This window comes from Triturus cristatus, chromosome 7 (genome assembly GCF_964204655.1).
Source record: "Triturus cristatus chromosome 7, aTriCri1.1, whole genome shotgun sequence".
NCBI lineage: Eukaryota > Metazoa > Chordata > Amphibia > Caudata > Salamandridae > Triturus > Triturus cristatus.
The window spans coordinates 1083497007-1083512739 of record NC_140590.1 but is presented as its reverse complement, the minus strand read 5'-3'; positions in this window follow the sequence as shown (position 1 = coordinate 1083512739).

The window sequence follows — 15733 nt, the reverse complement described above, 5'->3', positions numbered from 1 at the left end:
ATGTCATGCCACACTTGTCTTCGCACGGGTTATATTGCCACATCTAACGTGCCTTCCTCGATGTGTATGTTATAACGCACAGCGCTATGCCATACATATTACAATCTGGGATCCATATCTTTGTCACAGTGCATATGCAACGTTACACTCCCCAGCACATATTTTATATTACAACTTTAGAGACTAGTTATGTTACACAACACTGCCCTGTGCATATTACACTCCAAGGCGCATATCGCATAGCACGCGCTAGTGCCTGTGCTATCTCGCGCTCTCCAATGAATCTGTCATTGCGCACAATGTATTGCATATTATATTTCACGCCCCGGTTCATCTTATATCACACTTTTTGGTGCATAGTTTATACCATATACTATATCTAGTTTTCATTTTCAATCGTGCTTTCAGGACTATGTTCTAAATAACACTGCGTCCACCTACCCTTTTCACGGGCATTACATTTTGCGATAGGGGGTGGAGGGTCAGGGGGTGTTTCTGCCAAGTTAGCCCAGAGTCACAGTCACAAACGTCCTCTTCTTCCTGAATAAAAGTGAGATTATGCTGCATACTTGTTCATATTTTAAGTAGTTCGCACAGACACACATTTTAAAAACAATAAGGTTCCTAATACCCACCTTCTCTGAACAGTTAGCTTGCTGCCCCATCCACCTCCTCCCTATCCTCTGTTGTCTGAATCCATGGACTAGCCTCCTCCCTCCTGCCATGCATGGTCAGCTGTGCTGCCACTGCCCTCCATTTAGCATGATGTACCAGTCCACTCCTCCTGCCCTCCATTGCCCAATTCTATGGCCCATCATAGACCTCCTGCTTAGCCACTGTGCTTAGCTTGCTGCCCCTATTCTCCTTCCCCCTGCCCTCCGATGTCTTTGTGCATGCCCCTGCTCCATCCTTTTTGCCCACTATGTTCCATGGATCTGCCACTCCTATCTACTCTGAGGGTTCTGTTGAGCAGCCCCTCCCCTCCCACCTGCCTAGCATTGTCAGATGACTGTAACCTGTCCCTGCCACCTCCACCCTGCCTGTCCACATGCCATGCCCCTATCCCCTTCCTCCTGTCCTCCATGGTCCATTTTACTGCCACACCCTTCTGCCCTCCCTGATCTGTTGTGCTGCAACTGCTCCTCCTGCCTGCCCCGCGCTGTCTGTTGTGAGGCCCCTTCCCCTGAACTCTCTTGTCTGTGCCCAGGTCCTGACCCTCCCTTCTATCCTCCATGGTCCTTTGTGCATGCCCCTGCACCCTCCTTCTTGCCCATCATAGCCATTGTGCTGCCACTAACCTTCCCGCTTGCCATGCATGGTCTTCTGTGCTGCCATGGCCCCTCCCACCTTCCCTGTGTGGTCAGCTAGCTGCCCCTGACCCCCTCCCACCTTCCCTCCATGGTCTGTGTGTATGCCACCATAGTCTCATTGTTGCTCTCCATGGTGTGTCTTGTTTCTAGTGCCCATCCTGCCTGACCTCCATGGTCATTTTGCTGCTCCTGCCCTGCCACCTTGCCCCCAGCCCTCTGTTTCCATGTGCAGACCCCCTATTCCCTCCCTCCTGGCTTGTCTGTTCCATTGTAATGCCCCTGATCCGTCCCTCCTGCCCTTTATGGTCTGTTATGCTGCAGCTTTCTCTCCTGTCTGTCCATTATGGTCAGCTAGCTACCATTGCCTCTTTCCCATCTGTTCTCTGTTGTCCATGTGCATGATCCTGTCCCCTCCCTATTGCTTTCTATGGATTGTTGTGCTACACTCCCGTCCCGCATGCGCTGTGTGGTGTATTGTGCTGTTGCAAACCCTGATGCCTGCCCTGTAGCGTCAGTTTGGTGCACCTCTCCATGTCCCTCCTGTCCTCTGTTATCCGAGTCCATGTCCCTACCCCAATTCCTCCTGCCTACCATGATTCAATGTACCATACTTGCGAAAATTTTGAACTTGGTAAGAGGGGGATTTTGAAAAAAAACTGGGGTATTGATTTTCCCCTTTTAGTTACATTGAAAAAGAGGAGATTGTAGACAGGAGACAGATCAAATAAAGCCCATTTGAGCATAGAAACATTGGACGTTTCCTGGCTGAATCGGGTACACCTCTCTCCTCTCAGCAGAACCAGTAAATGGCAATGTTTCCCTCTCTTTTTTCACACATATACATGTTAAGTACAAATCTCATTGCTTCCCACATTTTTTCAAATGAAATCACACATTTCTATTGGTTGAAAACTTCAACCCTTTTCCAAATGAACCCTTCCCCCAACTTGACTTCTGCCTGCTACCATAGCAACAGCTCATGGAACACTGGTGTGAGCAGAGAGGTCAGAAGTTCAGCACACAATGTTTCTATTCCAAAGAGCAAGAGTGCTTGACCTGTCAAACCTAACAGCAAATCCAAATTAATCTTCTGTGGGAACACAATTTTCTGAACCAATACAAAACATGCTTGTAAAAATCTAAACATACGGCCTAGTTTTTAGTGTTGAATGGTCTGAAACAGCCAATGAGTTCTTTTTATTTTAAAAAAGTATGTAAGCCTCCATTTTACAACTGTCTTTCATTTCATATTGCCATTCTACTGAAAAACACCTCCTGAGTGCATCCCGATCTCCTTGGAAGATGTTCACAGTGTGGATTGTAGGTCACAGCTATGTCTTCTGGAGTGAAAAATATGCAGAAAAAAGAGGTATGGTGAGAGACCTTGCTTTGCCAAATGTAGACATTAAATGGATTGGTCAGAGAGGGTTAAAGTGGCACCAATTAATGCATTTGGTGAAATCTTTTCTACACCTCCAACAGCCTAACCTTATTACTGTGCACTGTGGTGGAAATGACCTAGGCACTTTAACTGGGATAGGTCTGGAAATGCTTGTTAAGGACACCTTTGTGCAATTAATGTCACTTTTTCCTCAAACTGCCTTTATATATTCTAATATATGCCAAAGGCAAAAGTGGAACTGGTCCAACCAATTTTGTCCACAGATTGACAAAGCAAGAAAGCACGTCAACAAATCTATTTCTGCTTTCCTCAGAGACTATGGTATGGGTTCTATATACCACAAAAACTTGCGTTACAACATACAAGGCATTTATAGAGGAGACGGTGTACATTTCACAGATGAAGGCAACTAGGTCTTCCTCTTGAACTTTAGACTCTGCATCGGTACTTACTTGTAGGTACCACAAAAAAAACACTTCATCAACACAACGGCTCTTTTTAGAGCCCCCTAATATCTAAACACTTAAATTTGATTTTTAATTCTATTTTGTTTTTTAAAGTTTTTTTTTGTGCTGTGCGCGTACGGTAAGCTTACCGTACGCGTACCCCGTGATTTTTAAAAAAACAATTTAAATTGTATTTTTCATACTTTTGGGTCCTTCTTGGACCCTCTGACAAATGCTAGGGGGTCAGGACCTCCCTACCCTGCCCCCTGTTCACGTTTGCCACCTTTGTTTTTCTCAGGCTCAGACTGCGAGAGACAAAATGGCGGCCGACACTTCCTGATTTCGACCGATTCGAATGTTTACAGTCATGTAACCACCAATCAGAATTAAGCTCGCGCACGGCATCGTGCGCTTACGGTAAGCTTACCGTACGCACTCGGAGCGCGCTTATAGATATATATATTGATTTAAATGCTATTTTCTCAGCAACTACTGAACAGATTTACACCAGACCTGCAAAAGACACATCCCTGACCTGAGGACTACCTCTCTGCCAAATTTCCAGTAATTCTGTTCAGCCGTTCGGGCTGTAGCTTGGACTAAAGGTCCTATGGAAAAATGCATGGGGAAAACGCGTTTTGGGACCCCCCCTTTTTCTCAGCCCCTGCTTGACGAATCACCCCGAGACTTTCAGGGAAGGAGCGGAGCGCCCCACCTATTTTGAAAATTTTGCGAGGATTCGACAATCGGCGCCAAAGTTATTCAAAATAGAATGTTGCGAATTTCCTGTGGATACACGGTCCTAACTATAACTATCTACTGGCGACCGCCAGTAGATAATATATACACATATAAATATCTGATTTGCTCACTTTTTCACCACCATCTTTCTTTCTCCTGTTTCTGTCTATAGCGCACTCTATTATTTACCCAAACAACTAGATTTTTCAAACCCCCTCTCCATCTCTAATCTGTCTCTCTGCCACTATCTTTCTCTCTCCCTTACCCATCTAAGCTCTCACCCACATACCTTGACAAACCCTCTCCCTACTTTTTTTTTCCGACCTCCCTTACTCTTATTTTTTCATTTCTGTTAGTGTTTCTGATGCTCTGTGCTACCTTCCACACCCCATACTTAGAAGGCCCTATTAAGGAGCCAACTACCTTCTCCTGAACTGCCTTCGACCAAACTTTGAACCCAGACAAATTCCTCTTGCAATTATGCCTTTCACTTGCACCCACCTGAAACTCCAGGGGTTATGTGTCCTTCTCCTATCTTGTCTGGTAACACCGTAGATTCCCCTCTCATTAGTTGCTTCACTAACACCTCCACAGTTACTGTGGTTTTTAGGTGAGCAGGGCTTGGAAGTTTTCATGCGGTAGACCTGCAGTCATAACCACTGGGGACTGTGTTGTGAACCAGCATTGCACTATCGCGGTGGCAGCAGAGCTTCCAAAATGTTGAAAAAGAGTCTGCCTCAATATTTTGTTTGCCTACTTATGTGTAATTTGTACATATACAGTGACTAATTGTGTTATTGTACTCTTTATCCTGCCCTTTTATATCTCTCCAGAAAAAATTGGTAAGAGCAAATAATTTAGTTTTTATTTCCCTTCTCCTCATGTACCTGACTGTCATTTTTAGGTTGAGCGCTTTGCCAGCGCTTGCGTAGTCTGCAAAACCTGTTGTATCTCTTCTGTGGGCTTTTGACACACCCACTGATTGCCACTGGTTGTTATCTGTGGCATTCAGAAATGCTGGCTTGTTATTGGTGCATTCTTGTAAATGTCCCTCCTTTGTGTGCTTAGTTTTTTCTCCCACAGTCTCACTAAGAGAACATTTTAGTTGGCCATCATAGTGTACAGCGATTGACGGCCCCTCCTCCCTTCTCTATATGGGCCTTGCAGCCTTATACACAGCTATGTTTCCTCCCATGTCGCTGCTCCAGCTGCACGGGTCTTCGCAAGTGCTCCCCGTTCACACAACTTGTTTTTGCTGTTTTGTTGGCCTCCCTTGCAGTGGGGTGCGTTTGTATTTTGTTTACTTCGCTTCATTTGCCGTGTGCTTAATCTTTCCTCATGGCCATCACAATGCACATGATTACCTATGATGAGGGGGCTAAAAACAACACGAGCTTACAATATTTTTAGGTTAATTTTGGCAGCATGTTTTCTGTGTGTTTGTATATGATGCAAGCCAACCCGCACTCTTAATAAATTCACATGGTGAAGCTTTTTTTGCTTGTATGTAAAATACGCTGTGCATTTTTCATTCATTTTGTATTTCAAAACTACTATGTGCATCTCCATTGCAGCACTATAGCAAGTCTATTGGCGTTGGTGGGCCTTTGTCCGTGCCTCTTTCACAGGCAGCTGAATTCTATTGTTTTAGGCATAGCCTAACAGCTGACATAAAAAATGCTGAGCTCAGAAGCTGAAGCAATGTAGCGAGCTTAGGGAAAGGCTGGTGGGCTGCGGGCTTCATGCATCCCAGGCACAGCCAGTGCCTAGTTTTCCTCAGGGGAATTAGCTGGGATTTAATGGAGCAAGTCTACTGGGGACCCACTTGTCAATTTAATTCAATTCTTTATAAAGATTTGGATCTCAAATGAGGTCCACAGAAAATGAAAGACAAATTACACTGTAGTTAAATCCCATTATATGATAAATCTATTGAATAAATACATATTTGAATGAAACCTTTGCCCACAATGATTTAAAAACAAATACTGGACATAGTTGCAGAAGGCTGGGGTAGAGAGCTATAGCCTTGAACCAAGGAGAGGGGGCTCTCACACCAAAGGGCGCGGACGGTAGACGCGGTGAATACTTCGGGAGAGCCTGCCTCGTCGAATAGATAACCACGAGTAAGTGAGACCATTGGAAAATACCTATTCTTGATACGTATGACCGTTCAAGGAATGAAGGACGAGCCCGAAGTGAATTAAATTGGAGTGCTGTCCTGAGTTTTGCATAAAACATACAGCCTGTATCAGTCGGTCAAGAACTCGAGGAAGTGCCCTAATGTGAAATTGACACCGACTTGCCGGTACCTATATAAGGAATTAATCCATAAGAGACATTCCACAGTTTAATGATTATCGTATCATGGCTTTGAGAGTGACAAGAATATACTCTAAGTGAGTGCAGCAGCACCGGGGAATATGTGATTTGGCCTTTTAAATTGAGGAAGATAAAAAGTATTGTCCTGAAGAAGGTGGTATTTATTGACACTATACCATCGAAACACGTCGACGCCTACATATGTGGTGAAATTTGGTGAAGTCAGCAAACAGTTTTAGACAGGGAATTTAGACCCATACTTGATGCTGCCTATATAAATGTCCAAATTAACGTTTTAAATGACACGGTGTATTGTCTTTTTTGTATTTCTTCCTCTTTTATATGTTGTTGAATGATTTTTTATGTAGCACATGTTTTAATTTGGTTTATGTCTTTTCTTTGATTATAAATGAATGTTGATGAATTTTAATGTGATTGAACTCATATGGGTAGTTCATACTTATGTATTTGAAAATATTGATTAAAAAATATTGACATTTTTATGAAATTGTGGTTGGTCTATTAGTGCCTCAGTTATCAATTGCCCGTGCAAACTTTGTGGTTTACAGTTGGTTTTGTGTGAATGAAAAATTGTTAATATTTGATTAATCCAAAGGGAAAATTTTCTTAACTTATCAGTAGAGAGCTATAGAACAAATAATCCATTTGATATCCGGAAAACTCTCCCTAAAAATACATTTGTGGATAGTATATATAAAAGTACTCCAAATGAACAAAAGGAACAATCTGCCCCCTAAAAAACACACAGATCTAAATCCAGTTAAATACATACATAAATGTCATTATAATTAAAACATCCAAGGATAAAACCAATTCATAAAAAAATAAGAATAAAACTTGCAATTGAACTTTTCTTTGATTGCCGATGATGGACTGCCAGAGATGGGGTTGGTACAGACAGCTGTCACTGGTTTTGAAACAGCCTTAAGCTGCCCAATGTGGTCGGTTCAGCATAGGTGCCTTATAATCACAGGCCTGTGGCTTAGAGTGTGGATTATAAAGTGAATCTGTGTTACGGCGGATAATAAAAATTACAGTCGAGAAGGACAGGAATTTGACATCCGTTTCTGAAGTAAGCGGTACACCAAGTGTTCGCTAGTCCACCTTCCCATCTGCTTTGATTGCTATTAATAAAATCTTTTACCGAAATTCAAATTTATTGACCAACGTTTTATAATGTATCAATTATCTATTCTTGACAAAATGTATTAGTTGTGATTTTAATTTAGTTCAGCCTATATGTGTTCATTTAGTTCTGTGTTGTGTAACGATGCAGAGTAAAACACCCCTATGCATGCATCCTCAGCAGCAAAGGGAGCTCCCATGATGCTCTTGTATCAAGAGAAGGCGCCTTAAGATTTTACAGGGGGCAGGAGTGACAAGGGCGCTCTGTGAGTGGCAGTTGGGCCGGAATCTGTTCTACTGCTTGGAACCCTGACAATCACTGATTCACTGTTTGCTGCTTCAGCTGTCGAATGCAGAAGAGCCCTCACTAGTGTGATTGGAAGTTTACATCCTGCCAGAGACACGGGAGCTAATTTAACACATTTTTCGCTATAAATATCTAAACATAAGCTTATCCACAACAATTTTTCGCCCTAAGGCACCACAAATTGCCTCAGACATGATGACATAGGTCAAAAATGACACCATTGATGACATTATATATCGCGCACCATTAACATCTTTCATACCATTATTTTGGACAGCCAGGATGTGGATTTTTTTAATACGCTTTAAAGTTAGTTCCATCTGTGCACAAACTGTAACTATTCAATCACCCTATTTATATACTTTCTACTCCATGGCTAAATTCTTATAAGGTCCCATAGTCGAGACCGATTGCATTGCAAACGCTTGTTAATACATGCACTCTGAATATATTGTAACCCGCATCTCCTTTAGGCCCCTTAATCTCGCTCTGGAATTCCGTGACCTCTTTGACCAGTGCTTAATTTTAGCCGGTGGTTTCTGGTGCTCAGCACCAGCACTGAATCATGAACATCGGAGCTTATAGCGCAAACACGATCCGAAGGTATTGGAGCAAGGAAACGTTCATTTTTGGTAGGCATGGGAGCTCTGTTTTAGGCGGCGCTTACAAGAGAAATGGACTGGTGCACTTCTTCATTTTTTTATTTTTACAAATTAACCATTGGATTTGACCCTCATCTGGCAGCACCCCGCTAATTCATCATCATCATCATCATCATGATCTTTATTTCGGTCACTTTGGACCATAAAAGAGTACAAGGATTATACAATTATAAATTACACAATAAAAGGTTGCACTTGGTTAAATTAAAAGCAATCATAAAACAGTTTAGTTAAAATCATCAGAAATGTTCACATGGCCACGTTAGACTTGATACAACGATTGCGGATGAACCACATTGCAGTTAGGAATTTTGCAACTGCGAATACAATTTGGGCAGATAAGTCTGTCTTTAGAATTCTATATGCTGGAAGATAATGCCTAAAACCAAGGTTTTTAAGGAGAGGGACAAGCCAATAATTCCTAGCTCTCTGGTAAGCTGGACAGAAGAATATAATGTGCAAATCAGTCTCTCGCGGGTATGGGCATGCAGGGCATTGCGCTGGGGGCTGGGGTTTAGTCCAGCGATCAGTGTATGCCCTAAGGGGAAGAGTACCATATCGCCACTGCATGTATAACTTCCTTGTAATTGGAGGGCCTACATCATCTAAGACAGACTCTAGGTGGTATGAATCTTTAAATCCAAGGAAGTAGTTAGATAAGGACCCCTCGCGTGTACTCTCAATTGAGGCACGTAACTTATGCTCGTAGTAAACCTTTGAGATAGATTTGTGTGAGGACCTGCAACATGCATTTCCTGGATTTAGCCACAAATCTGGTCTTCCTAGCATTTCAAATGTTTGCTTAATATATTTTAACCATGGGATTTGTGCTGCTTTAGGTAGGCGCAAAATCTCAGCGAGCTCAGCCCTATAGTTGGATAATTCAGGCGTGCTCCAGATTTTGCGCCATAGGGTAAGGGGTTTAAGTCCCAACTCCTCCGAAATAGGTCTTAGGCCCAAGTCTAGTCTCAATGGGAGAAGTGGGGTACTAGGCGGTAATGCTGCCAGTTGCCTTATAAAATTGTTCTCGGAAATCTGCAATTTCTGAGCAGCTATATGCCCCCATATTTCACCCCCATAGGTCACTGCTCCTCTAGCCTGTATTTTATAAATATGAAGGGGGGGGCCAAATGGCTTGTAACTCGATCTACTTATCATCCTGCATATGCCACCCGATAACTGAACCAGTTTCAAATTTGCCGTGGTTTGGTGCGAATCCCATGTCATAGTTTCGTTGATTGTTACCCCCAAATAAACAAACGTAGTGACCCTCTCTAATCTAGCGGACCCTAACATAGGATTTGGACGGGTTGAGGAGGGCGGGTTAAGGATCATATACTTAGTTTTGGAAGCGTTGATTTCCAATCCACGCTTCAAACAAAAGCTCGAGAACCCATCCAGCACCCGTTGTATACCCATGGGGGATTTGGAAAGCAGCAGGGTGTCATCTGCAAACATAATAGCAGGCACCCTGCTACCATTTAGCTTGGGGGCATCAGTGTTGCTCAGCCCAATGAGATGGTTAATAACCCCGTTGACAAAGAGGCAGAACAGGGTCGGTGCAAGCACACAACCCTGTCTGACCCCCGCGTCAACGGGGAAACCATCCGAAAGAACTCCCCCTCTGCCGCACCTGACCTTAGCAAAATTCCCCTGATGTAATCTCATCAGGATTAATAGAATATCAGCGGGAACCCCTAAATCCGTTAGAACAGTCCATAATTTATCCCTTGACACTAGATCAAAGGCTGCTCTCAAGTCCCCAAAGACCATGTACAAAGTGCCGCCCTCAATTAGCGCGGTCTTCCAGTATAGGAGATTCAGACGAAAAATCTGGTCTGTGGTTGAAACACCCTCTCTGAACCCTGCTTGATACGGGCTCATAATAGCGTATTCTTCAATCCAAATCTGGAGGCGGTTTAATATCAGTCTACCAAAAATCTTTTGAGGAACATCGATAAGACTGATAGGTCTATAGTTGGCTGGGAGCAGGGGCGATCCCTTTTTAAATAATGGGACAATCTCTGCGCCCAGCCAAGTGACTGGCACCTCCATACCCCCCAAAACAGAATTAAACAATGTCAATAAATAGGGTGCCCAGACGTCCGGTTCGTGTATAAATAGATCACCCGGTAGGCCATCTAAACTGGGTGCCTTGCCTGATGCCAACCGTCCAATGGCCTCACGGACCTCCATTAGTGTAAATGGAACCCCTTTCGAAGAGTCACTGACAAGCAGGGTAGGATTTGTCCGTGCTCCATCAGCTACACTATATAGGGACTGGAAGTGGTCTTTCCAAGCCTTAGCTGAAATGTTAGGCTCTATTGCAGAGGCCAACTCCTCAGACCCAGTGTTCACATAACGCCAAAATTTACGCGAATCCCCACGTGCCAGGAAGATGGTAAGTTTTTCCCATTTTTCATGTTCCCATTCGCTTTTGGCATGACTAATCAGGCGCTTGTAGGCAGTTCTCCTGGCCCTGATCTCCACATTCCCCTTCCCCTCCTTTATCGAGGTCAGGAGATCAGTTTTTGCCTTACGGCATGTAGTGTTGTACCAGAGGGGACAAACAGCGTGTCCGTTAACCCTTTTTGGGGTGGAAAAGAGGATTTCAGACACCGATTTAATGAGGTCCTCATGCAACAGCCCCCGCAGTATATATGTACCCTGGGTACTGGTATGCTCCATTAATGCATGGGCCTTTTCGAGTGAGGGGATGACCCGGGCATACAGCCTGGATATCTTCCCTGGATTAGAAGCTAATTTCTCCCACTTCACTCTTCGTCTGTTATTCGCGAGGCCTAACCCCACCTCAGGTGTCGCAATTTGTTCCCTCCTAGCCTCAAGGCCAGGATGGTCATATTCCAGTTCCAGTGCGTTGTGGTCACTATCAGCCCTTGGGGTCACCCAAAAGTCTCTGATAAGTGACCACGAAGCCAGTGGAACTAGGATATAGTCGAGTCTGGATTCCCTGCCCACTCTATTATATGTGGGTTTTGGGGGGATATCAGATTTTATCCGTCCATTACAGGCCCGGACACCATATGTCAAGGATAAAGATGTAATTTGTACAACCAGGGGCGTCCAAGCTCTTGGGCCCGGCGCTTCCAATGGGGGTACAAACCATACCGCGTCTTCATCTTGGGCTAGACCATCCAGTAAGCCAGAGAGCGGCTCGAAATGGCAATTTAGGTCACCTCCTATTAAAAAAGGAATACCCTCCGGGATTTCACTTAGGACGTCCGCAAGCTCCTCTATAGTACGCGACTCTTGCGTGATGCGTACTGGTCTGGAGTAGACATTTACCAGTAGAAGACTCTGTGAATTTGGCCATTCCAACAATACAACAAGAATGTCGTCCTTGCTCAGTGAGAGAATGGTGGCACTGCATCCCAAATCGCTAGCCACCCAGGTTGCAAGGCCACCCGAAGGACGCCCCCTGCCCCCCCATTTTGCGCTTATAGAAAATGTGGCAAAACCAGTACGATTTACTTCTTCTCGCGCCCAAGTTCCTTGGAAGAGGCATATATCTTTGCCCTCAATAAAAGAGCTCCAGTCCGGGCAATTCAATTTATTTCCCAGGCCCGCCACGTTCCAAGATACTATCTTCAAAGAGGGGTTGATGGTACTCTCAATTGGTTGATTTGGGAGCATATCCATACTGGAGTGCATCCCCAGTGGGTTATTGGTGTCTATGCTGCCATCTCGGGGCGGTGTCACCTCCCTTGCAGTGTGTGGAGAGCAAACAGGTCTTATATCTGCCTCTCCATTGGTGTGTTTCTCTTCGAGATTGGCCTTATCCCTGGGAGTAGCTAGAGATGTATTAGTAGCATGAGCCCCATCAGGACCTCTATCCTCCCCTCTCCCCGTCTCACTCAGTCAATCTACCATATCTAGGTTGTTAAACCTATTATAGGTAGAAAAATGGTCGTGGCGCTGTAGTCTGGAAAGAAGGGGGCTCCCTCTTACTCTAGCACCCCCTCTGCCTCCTCTTCTATGTACTAATTCCCAACCCTCCTCTTCCTGTCCATGTCTTAAGGATGGGTAGAAGAATGATAAGGGTAACGCTTGAATAGAGGTCCCCTTGTCACAATATGGCCAGCTACATATATATGAGACAGTCATAGGGTCCCTGAAATTAACCAGGACACAATCGCCATGGATAGATTTCTTGGTACCACCCAACCATGGGACTCTTCTCACCATAAGGACCTCACTTTGTATTCCTTCAGGGAGGGGCCTATTAGTAGAGAGCCAATTAATTACCTTGTTTTTTAGAGCTTCGACAGGTTCCCTAGAAGATGGCTTTAGTTCGGGAATACCTGTTAAAATGACTGTGTATGGGCTTGCCTCCGGTGGCAGGTTAACTAACCTTTGCTTGTTACCGTAGGCCAGTTCCCCGTTTACAGGCACTTCTGCCTTATCCTGGGGGCTTACATTTACTAAGCAATTTGGAGCTAGTGAGTTAGCCTGTGGTATTGGATGGTGTTCTTGTCACTGTGGGTCGGCCCTCCACCTACAGATTGACTGACTTTTTGGGGGGCATCTGCTAAGTGTGCAATTTCTTTTTCGATAGTCCCTAGACAAGTTTCTATCTTAGCTAAGCGCACTTCCAAAGGATTAAGCATTATCCTCATAAGAGTGCGAATATCAGAGAGGGTAATATCCTCCTCCCCAGGAATTACATTAGTGCTAAGGGATAACTGCCCCGGTGTATGGGAGGGTAGTGCCCTTTTTTTCGATGGGGAATTTAGCCCCTTGCTAGCTGTGCCATTTGTGTTGCCCTCACCCAAGGGGGTCTTCTTTGCAATTTTGGACTTTCTCCCCCCACAGTTTTGTGCCCTTCTTTTCCTTTTTGGGATGGCTCCCTCCTTCTCCCCCTGCGTTAGTTGCGTAGAATGGTAAACCCTGGCATTATTTCAGTCCGTATTAGACGGGGTCGCATTAGCTGCAGTCTGGGGTGGGGGGAGCTTAGATAATGGTAATGGTAAAGGTAATATACTGAGGTCTACTGGGGCAGATAAATCACAGTCAATGTTGGGAGTAGAGGAACCGCTCAGATCAGCTACATCAAGCGTACCATTTATCCCCCTAGCCCCAGCATCTGGTAATATATGTTCCAATCTTTGTTCAGGGGTAGTTACATGTACGAGGGGTCCCAAAGAGGATCTCCTTACCCACTCAATTTCTTGCGAAATACGTCTCTCTAAAATATTAATTTTGTCAATAAGGAGAGAGCCCGCTTTTGCAAAATATGTGTCCAAAGTACCTTTAGGCATCCCGGCAGCCAATGTGGTCTTGCTCCTCGTCTCTCTTGCTGCCATAATCCAAGGCTCGATACGTGAGATATGATGAGGGGGGGTCGTTGACCAAGAGAGAGGGCCCAATCCCTATCTCGCCCGTTCTCGAACGGCCTCAAACGGCCCGCTCTTTGCCCGGTCTTCGTCCCGCGCTTCGTCCCGCAAGCGCCCTGCTGACGCGGATACTCCTGTCATTTAAGTAGAGTGGTAAATCATGCGGGAGTAGGCGATTAGATGCCCCAGCTGCACCTGTGGTGATGGCGCTGTGCAGGCTGGTCCTCGCAGTCCCGCCTGCGGTATTAACGAGCAACAAGGGCTCCCCTGGGTCCGGTGTCCTCCAAAATGTCCTGGGTTGATTTTCACTAGCACCGACTGTCTCCATGGGCACTGGAATCAATGAGCGGCTCCCGCGAAGCGGGGGCCGCGAGAGGTTATCACGGTGATTGAGGAGGTGGGCGGGAGCGGGCGGGAAGAGGCCCCAGCTGCACCTGTGGTGATGGCGCTGTGCAGGCTGGTCCTCGCAGTCCCGCCTGCGGTATTCACGAGCAACAAGGGCTCCCCTGGGTCCGGTGTCCTCCAAAATGTCCTGGGTTGAGTTTCACTAGCACCGACTGTCTCCGTGGGCACTGGAATCAACGAGCGCTAATTGCCTTGCTGTGTCTGCGGCCACCTCCTACAGTCCCTCAGGCTTTCACCATAGCAGCGCTCCCAAATATGTTTACAGTGGACATGGTTATTGAATATTTAACCAGTTAAGGTCTGCAGAGGGGCAGAAATAAGCAAAAGGCAGCATGGTGGAGGTTTCAAAATAAAATGTGCTTCATTGTTATTTTTAGTACTGCATCTCAAACGCATTAATCACTAATCGCATAATATGTTTTTCCCTGCTCTTTCCTGTACATCTATCCCTTCAGCTGGTAAGAGAGATACTATTTTTTATCTTTTCGCTACAGGTTGAGTCATTTTAAACAATAGTTTGTGTGTAATCTAGTTCAATTGTAATGAAGAAGTGACATGGCTTGATTGAGAGTTTGGTGGACGGAGTACAGTAGAGGGTGGCAGCAGTCCTCTTTATCTTAAAGGAACTAGACATGAAGTTTCCTTTCAATGTCTAAAAAGATTGGAGGATGGCTGCCACCCATTTCGACTCCCCTTTCAACGGCCATCAATCAACTTTTATAAAGTTTTTGTTTTTCAGAAACAAATTCTCCAAAGATGAGTCTGTTTCCAAAAAATAAAAAAACTAATCACGCCCTGTCTTTGGGAATTTTCTCCCAGTGTTTGGAGTATCATTATTTTTTATTTCTATCCGTCGCTGCCAGGTTTTCACTCATGGTGACAGACAAGAAAAAAAAAGGTACTACGCCATTCATTCTAAATTGGGTGGACGGTGGGAGGCCCTTCCTCCGACAACTCCACTCTGTCAGGCCGTCAGAGAACGTTTTCTGTTGACAGAGCCAACAAGGACTCTGCTCACAGAAAACATAAGGTTCAAGTGGCTTTGAACTGAGGTGGGCGGTCTGAGAGTTTGTCGGAGAGGGTAATCCTCAGTAATTATGATGAAGCACCCTGCCTCTCAAACTCTAAATTGGGCCTATAATGTTCAAAAATGTTATTAGTGTCACTATATATATGGTGCATTAGTATAGTCGCAAAGGGGGGTATATAACTTCTCTACTGCCCTCCTCTGTGTCTCCATGCTCTCCGTAAAATATACATTTCTCATTCATTCACCCTTTTGACAGTTGTTAGACTTTGTAATTTTCCAAATAAACATTTTGTGTCAGAGCATCAATCAGTAACTCTTCTCTTGCAGTTATGACTTTCACTCATATTTGTTACAATCCCTGTTGTCTCCTCGTGAACTTCCATATGTAATTTAACACGCACATGCCCCCTTACACTTGTGTTATGCTGTCACCTCTCTAATTTCATAGTTTTCCTTTGAGAGCCCTGGCTTATTTATATGGAAGCCCAGCCGGACATCCCACTTGGGCCCTGGATTGTGAACCAGCAATGGACTGCCAGTGGGAACTGGGACCTCTCAAAATGTCACTTCAAAGTTGGGATGTTTTTCCGGGGCACAGCCAGTGGGAA